The sequence below is a fragment of the Photinus pyralis genome, unplaced genomic scaffold, assembly GCF_008802855.1.
Source record: "Photinus pyralis isolate 1611_PpyrPB1 unplaced genomic scaffold, Ppyr1.3 Ppyr1.4_LG8, whole genome shotgun sequence".
In the NCBI taxonomy this organism is placed as follows: Eukaryota; Metazoa; Arthropoda; class Insecta; order Coleoptera; family Lampyridae; genus Photinus; species Photinus pyralis.
This window is the reverse complement of record NW_022170819.1, coordinates 21,766,944-21,775,106: the sequence shown is the minus strand read 5'-3', so window position 1 is coordinate 21,775,106 and position 8,163 is coordinate 21,766,944. Positions and strand designations below refer to the sequence as shown.

Genomic DNA, 8,163 nt, shown 5'->3' with positions numbered 1-8,163 from the left:
TCATTTCTCCTTCCTCGAATTGGAGAATATCAAACAAATAAGTCTCATGCGAATGTTGAATTTGAAAAACAACTTAATTGTGTATTCTGGAAAATACGACAAGATCCTTTCCAAATGAACTGGGCATCATTCTGTTGGGGACGCCATTCTAAAATTGCATTTTCACTCGATTATTGTTGGATGAACGCATTACTCTTAGAATTAATTAACGAAAAAAGGTGCGAAACACGACACTTTGCCCGTGTAATTAAATTTAGCCTCTAACGAGCCCCTACAGTTGGTGCGTTTTAATTGATCGTTACCAATAAATTATAACCAGTCGAGTAACTGTATTTCATTTATTATCCAACGCCCGACGCCGCCGTCAGTACATTTTTATCTTTAGCTGGTAATTTATTAAGGTCGCTTCCGTACCTACATTTTTTAGGGGGTGCCAAAAGTGTGGATGTATAAATTTTAGTGTGGATGTTTAATACGCGAATCTCAAAATTTACGCTTGCCCATGCAGTCATTAATTTATTATTTCCTTGCACGACGTTATGGAAAGAAACGAGCATCAGGGAAAATGCGAAAAAATGTACGATAGTTCGCTTTTTAGGTTCTACGTAAGCATTTCAAATTGCGGGTCGAAAAATTCCACATTCTACATGTATTGCAACGCAACCCTTAGTCAGACCGCCCTTTGTGTTCGGTCTTCTATACAACATTTAGTGAGAAGAGCAAGCCCTATCGTGCACTTTAACCTACTCAGATGTACAGTATCCCCTCGGAAGGACTGAAGGCTATGTGCCCCAATCGCGTCCTAAATCCTGTCTAATTGCACAACGAGAAAAAATTCCGTTGCACTTTTTACCAAAACGCGATAATAACGCGTCCTTGACAAACTCCAAGAATGTCTTCCACTCGATAACAATTTAGCCAATCTTTTGCTCGAGATAGTAACAAATAAAAATAAATAAATTTTTGACACGGTTATTCGTTCTAATTATACCATCCGTTTAAATGGGTCAACAGATAACGTTCGACCTTTACGATAATATTAAAACTGACCATTAGATTCAAAATTTAGAGTGGTGTAGGATCTTGCACGTCCGAAATTATTGAACATTTTTCGAGGTAAGCGATTTTAATTTACCGCCCTTTAGGAAAAGTGGCGATTTATAATCGGTTTTTTTTTCATCCGAAAATACATTTATTTTATCACAGCGCGGAAGTGAATCGTAAACAATGAGACATTTAAAATCAATACACTTCAAAAGACTCCCTTCATCTCTCGTATTTTAAGTAATAATTTAGAAAAAAAAATGTTTTTAAATTTGAATTTCAATTCAATGCAACATGTTTAATGAAAAATTTACAATTTAAAATCCTCTTGTTTGTTAGAAAATGAAAATGCGGATAGACGTTGATTTCTTAAATACAGAGGCAACGTTCGTTTTGCTACATCCAGTTTAGTGCGAGAGGGGTAGTTTTTAATTCTGAGGTATCATTTTAATATTCCGCTGTCAATTTTGTATACTCGTACGTCGTCTTGTTTACATTGTTTATCAGAGTCGAACAATGTTCAAAGGGAAGATAGAAGTCCTAGTTTTCAACAATCTAAAATGCAATGATTTAGAATTCATAAACTCTTTAGAAGTAATAAGGGCTTTGTGGAATCGACATCTCCATAGATACTGGGATTATTATCCACTTGTGCTCCATTTACCTTACTCGAGCATAAGGCACTCACCAATTCCCTCGAAGTTTAGACAACACTAAATGGCATGTTGCAGTCTTGCAGGCATGTAATTTTCCCACTCATTTTTGCACACTATTCCTATCTTATTTTTCTCCTCTCCCTTTCCAATCCTTTCGAATTGAATCCCTAAAGACGGCTGCCCTCTTTAAATCTCTTTTAACCTAAACATTTTATTTCTTCTTTACCTACATAACTGCTAATTCTTCAAAACCCTTTGTTTGTTCAATAATTCACAAGGAGTGAAGTTCACAGCAATGTTGGTCACAATAATTAGTATTCATTTTTAAGTAATTTTTTCCAGTAATTTTAAGCATTTTCTTGGAATTTCAGTAAGTTTTTGGTATTTTAAGCAAAAAATTGAAAAATTCAAAACCTCCATAATATGAGTTTGCGTTATAAACAAATAAGCTACACTTGAAACTTGAGTTTGAGTGCTTTGGTCTTCACCTTGGAACATGAAGAGCATACATAGGTACGGTTTTAATCCTTAGGGTTTGAGTTCTGAAGCTCGCCTATAAAGCAAATCGTGTTGCAATCCAAAAATAAACCATTAAGATTTATTAACCTCACGCTTCAATTAAGCAGCTTAAATTTTAGAAAAGAAAATAGAAAAAGAAATATATTAAAATATTCATTTAAAAAAATGCAAGTTTTATATAGATCACCCTGTGTAACAATTGCAATTTCGTTGAAAATATTTTTAGGTTGTAGCCTTAAAGGTCCTTCAACATGCCCCGGCAATGAATTTTACATATGTGCGTAAATAAACCCACTCACATACTAATGACCCACACTGTATAGTTTGCGAGAACGCATTTGTACTCCTGATGCTTACTCAGTTGATAGATAGGTACTTTATTGATGCATTTGCCATACATTTTTAACACTAAATGTTGATATATCATATTTTTGTGAATGTCTTCCCCTTTTTGTATTAACCTCTTCATTCATTTGTTTTCTCTTGCTCTCTCGTTCGGTATTTCTTTCCTGCTTTCCCTTCCTCTTTCTACCTCTCTATATTCCCATATCAGATGGCCAATATTTTACTCTTTCTCTCCACATGGTCCGCATTTCCTTTCTTCCTCTGTCCACTCCTACTTTCCTCTTTCCTCGTTTCCGCATTTGAACCTCGCCATTAGCATGATGTTTTTCCTTCACTCCCTTACACATCGACACCCTCTCCGTTATTAGCTCATTGTACCTTCTGTTGCCGTGTAAATTCTCGATTTTCGTTCTCTCTGTTGCTGCATCTTAGTCCCTGTAAGTTCCTCTTTCATCCTTTTCCCTACTTCTCTCCCCCTTTCAACCTCTGCCTGTCCGTATACGCTTACATTCATCATTTTTTCTTTGTTGCCATCATTTCACTTATGGATTCATCCTTGTTGACAAACATTCTTTCTCTCCTTTTTGCCTCATTACCTCGTTATCTGATATCCCAAATATTAAAATGCTCTTACTTTCTCTACTTTTCCTTACCTTCTTTTCCTTCCTCCCTCTTTCTCGAGTCTATTATCTTCGATTTCTCGACATTTAATTCCATTGTTTTTTCCCCAGTAGCTCTTGATTCTCCCTATCATTCCCTCCACCTGTTTTCCTCCGTTGCCATTATTCCTTCCATTCTTCTGATATTCCTCCTACTTTGCATACCTTGTATATTAGCTGTCTCAGCTTCTTGTGGCGAAGATTCATGCCAAATCTCCTATTTCATAACTAGTTTTCTCAGCTTTCTGTGGCAAATATCCATGCCACATTTCCTATTTCATCCCCCCCCCTCCTTACCCTTTTTCAGTCTCTTTAATTGCTGCTCAATCTCTTCTCTTGATATTTCGTCTCCTTCCACCTCTACTCTTCTATCTTCCTCTATCACATTCTCCTGCTTTCCTTGCAGTACCTTACTAAAGTGCTGTTTCCAGTCCTCTATTTGTGTCTCTTATTTCTTATTACGTTTTCCCCTTTTCTCTGTTTATTATCTTCCAAAAGTCCTTCTCTGTTCTTGTTTTTCTGATTTCTTATTTGTATTCTTTCTGTTTCTACATCTTTTTTTTTCCTTACATCCGCGTACATTCGGCCAGTATTTTTTCGTTTACTAGTACGTGATCAATTTCCGACCTCCATTTTCCTCCCGGATATGTGCAATTCTCATCTCTATCTCTCTCCACCCCCCCCCCCATGTTTCAGTTTCAGGGCGTTTTCGGAGAGTTATTTGTTTATTTCTGGGGTTTTTAAAAAATTTCGGGAATTAGAACTTTAATTTTGATCAATTATCTGTTTCGCGGATTAATTATAATAATGATCTAGGAAAACCTTGTGACGTAACTAATAATAACTTGTTTGATTTGGCGTCTTTGAGAGTTCTTGTTAAAAATACTCATTTTTTGAAAGGCGAAAGGAGGGGCGAAAGTGATGTACAAAGGAGATGATGAGAGGCTGATAATGATAAGCTAAATGTTAACGCGTCTGGAGACAGCCGAATACTAACAGGAATTAGAAAGTTTTTTTTTACAATGTAAGAAGAAAATGATTTCCAAATCTTTTGAAAACCCAATTAAGTTTGCAATTCCAAATCCAATTACCTATGTCAGCGGATGCTAATTAGGTTAATTACGAAAAAATCCGTTCACTTAAAGAACTCATCTTTATCTTCAATAAAGTAAACTAGTTCTCATCCTAGCTTCGTGTGGTTTGGCACATGGCTAAAGTAAAATTGGTTCTTATCTTAGCTAATGTCTCATATGGTTTGGATCTAGGTTAACGCGGATCAGTGTTTCTTCAGAACTTTGTAAAATTTTGAGCCTTTAATTTTGGGAAGATATTTGAAAATACGTTTCAGAAGTTGTAAAAAATTTTCGAGTTTAATTTTATCGCATAAGAGAAATGGGTTTTTTGGAAACTATTTAGTCATTCATGGGCGTTCTTAAAAATACGCAAACAATAAAGTATGTTGGATTGATGTTTGGTACGAACATTCGTTAGTAAGGGAGGTATTGCATTGGGGTAAAAAACTGACCCCCCCCCCACATTTTTTATAGAAATGCACGTTCTGAACTACCAGGAATCCGAATCAAACAAAATCTCGATGATCTCTGCCTGTCGGTTTGTCAGCCTGAACTCTCATTTCCAGCTAAACGGCTTACCCTATTGGAACCAAATTTAGTACACACATTCTTAGACATAAAAGGAAGAGCTTAAAAGCCTTTGGGCAGAATCGCCAAAACAAATTTTTGTTGTATTTTTCACTAAACCAGAAACTTACACCAAAAGCATCCCTGCCTCCTCAAATGTTAACATTCATTTTCGGATTGTTGTGTTACTTAGCACACGGCCCTTAGGAGCACCTGCGATGCACATAGTATCAGTAATTTTTTTTTTCCACCTACGGAACTAAAAGAAAATGAAAACTCCCATCTCTTTCAACCAACAACCCCTTCATTGACTCAACTAAAAGTAATGTGAAAAGTGTATGAAACTCTTTAAAGAAAACAGCTGCTCTCAAAATTCGTTAGGGTATTCAGTTTTCCCCCTGGTTTTCCCGGTACTTTCTGGTAACGCAACAACAAATGTTTACCTTTTTCCAGGACTTTGTGGCTCATTGGTTTCATAACGTCGTAAAATATGGTGCGAATGCTTTCAAGCGTTTGTTGTCCTGAAACTAAACTTGATTTTGTAGCACCATTGTTTACATTCCATTTATTCCTGCTCGAGATTAGGACAGCGGATCTTATTGCTCTGTTGCTTTGTGCTTCCTAGTCGAATGCTGGCCCTTTTAACCGTTTCGATTATCTCTCGCATAAAAGAACAATCCTCTCCCGCAAACGTATAGAGCGACTATAGGGATACATACGAACCCTCGAAGTAAATGTGCCCGAGAAAGTATGCGGCGCGTTTAAAATTACTTCGATCGGAAACCTACCACGTTTTCCTAAAAAAACTGGTGATAAAGAGGTGATCGAAATCACGAGAATCTACCACTCTCTCCCATTTTATTCATCTCCTAAGCGCATTACTTTTGCGAATCTCACGAGACGACCCGATCTTATCGAAAGATTCCCTTTCATATATTCAGCAGATTTATAATTGAATGTATTGTAACCGACGCTCACATTTTCAGAGAATGAAGATACTCCTGACGCTCTGCCTAATATCGTCGATCCACGCGATAAATCAAGTGGACACCTTTCTAAGGCGGCCCACTTGCGTTTGCACCGGAAAAATTACGGCGATTATGCACGACATCAACGGGGCGTATTGTATGTATTACGGCACCGGCGTCTACAGGAAGTGGGAGTGCGAAAATACGGAGGACTGGGATCAATTTTTGAGGAGCACGCCGAGACGCGTCGCCGAACCGACCTGCCAGTGTACCAGCACTGCGACCGGAATTATGCAAGACGAAACTGGAACTTATTGCGTATATAATGGGGTGGATAAAAGGACGCGCTGGGAATGCGAGAATACGGAGGAATGGGATTTATATAAGAGAAACCGATATTAGTGTTCGCATCGGGACACTCTTCGTTATTTATTTCCAATTTGTTCTAGATTTAAGCCTAGTCTAGCTTTAATTGAGGAAGAAATGAGCTTTCGTTGGCTTATGTTGCGTGGCGTTTATTTCAAATTGTAGCATTCATTTAAATTAACGACACAGTACCTTATCATAGTAAAATTAAATTAACTTAAAAGACCGTGCAACTTGTTCTCCACCTAGCAGAAGCTCCATTTGAGATCCATTGAAAATGTAGTTAGCACGCCCACCCCATGCCCCGTGGGAATATCAGAAAAAAGGCTGTAATACTTCAATTTTGCGTATAAAACTGCTCGGTGGACGATGGTGTAGCTAGACCAATCCGAAGAGAACATCATTTTACCCTTAAACCTTTTTTGTGTAGAAACCCATTAACTTCACGTATCAGGATCATATTTAAACGTTGGCAAAGTAGACTTTTAGGGTTGATTTTATCCCGTAAACAACAATACAAATAATGCATACTTCTGGGTTGAATTTTTAAATGATTTGCGGATTTATTTCTATTGGAAGTCGATAGAACCCTCTACTTGATTTGGACAAATTTAGCGAGGTTAATCGTTATATTTAAATTTAAATGATTTAATTAAGGGTGGATTTCATCCGGAGAATCACATTGCAAGCCGTTTCAAAGCATTCTTTTTATTTACTCTCTTGTAGTCCTTTAAGAGTTGACTCCCTCAGTCGATTAAATCCTTGCTCTTTGTGCATTCGCGATTTCCTATGTGTTTTATGTGCCTATGGGGTAAAATCGCTCGGGAAAATTTGACCTGGTAAATTTACCTTCGAAAATTCGCTCAAAGAAAATCGATAGATGTAAATTTGGCCCGGAAATTCTCCACCGGAAAAACTGTACCGGGAGAAAATTATACTCTGAAGATTCTCTTTCGAAAGAGAGAGCGTGGAAGATTCGCCCTGTGAAAATTCACCCACAGAAGATTCGCTCCCGATGTAAGTAGCCCAGAAATATTCGCATAGGACTCGCTCCCTTAAGATTCGGCCCTAGAAGAATCGCCTTGACATATTCGCTTTGATAAATCCACTCCCGGAATATTCGCCTCCAGGCGACCAGTTCCTAGCACGGAACAGCTTCCAAAGGGAATTTACCTTCAAGAAACTTTGATCCCAAAGTCCGTCCTTCAAAAACTATCCCTTGAAATAACTGCTGAATTTGCCCCTAAAAATGGTTCACCAGGGAAGTTGTCTCCGAAAGACTCTTCTCTGGAAAGTTCTGGTCACCTTCATAAAAATCTTTTTCAAAACGTTCTTCCACGGAAGATTAGCTTCTTGAAAATTTGTCCAAGAAGATGCTATTCCGAAGGCCTAGGTATATGGGATACGTTTGAAGAAGTTTTCCATTGTGTAGTAAACTTATATTATATTATATAATATTAGATTTAATAAAAACGAGTTACCTTACGGTGTTTTCTAATATAAAATTTTTATTTGTTTTCTATTTGCGATCGATTTCGGTGTTTACCATCGTTAGTCTACCGGAAAATTATTGCCATATGGAGATTCTCCTCTTGAAAATTCATTCCAGGAAGATATTTCCCAAATATTTGCTTCAGGCAATTCGTCCCCCGAGTTCGTTCTGAAATAATCGCGAGAAAATTTCACCAAGGTTCGCCCCCGAAAGAGCTCCATTCTAAGAAGATTCGTCTCCAGAAACTTGCTCTTTGAAATATTCGCTACAGGAAAATTCGATGGGAATTCACTCTCGGGAGATTCACTTTCTGAGTATTCTCCACGAATTCGACTTAGACATTTACACTGAAGGATACACCTCCGAGAGGCGCACCCCCGCAGGATTACTTTATCGCACGAATCTAATTCCAAGGAAAATTTACATTCAAGAAACCTAAATTACTTCAAGTAAGTGTCCCTGCTCTCTCTCCAG

At 37.7% G+C, this 8,163-nt stretch overlaps 1 long non-coding RNA gene across 1 annotated transcript; it reads left to right on the top strand.

Annotated features, from left to right (window-relative positions):
* The first annotated feature begins 983 nt into the window (after positions 1-983).
* Positions 984-7,346, top strand: LOC116179814. Its single transcript, XR_004147043.1, has 2 exons — positions 984-1,116; positions 5,850-7,346. It is a non-coding gene; the product is annotated as an uncharacterized LOC116179814 (long non-coding RNA).
* Positions 7,347-8,163: the final 817 nt, after the last annotated feature.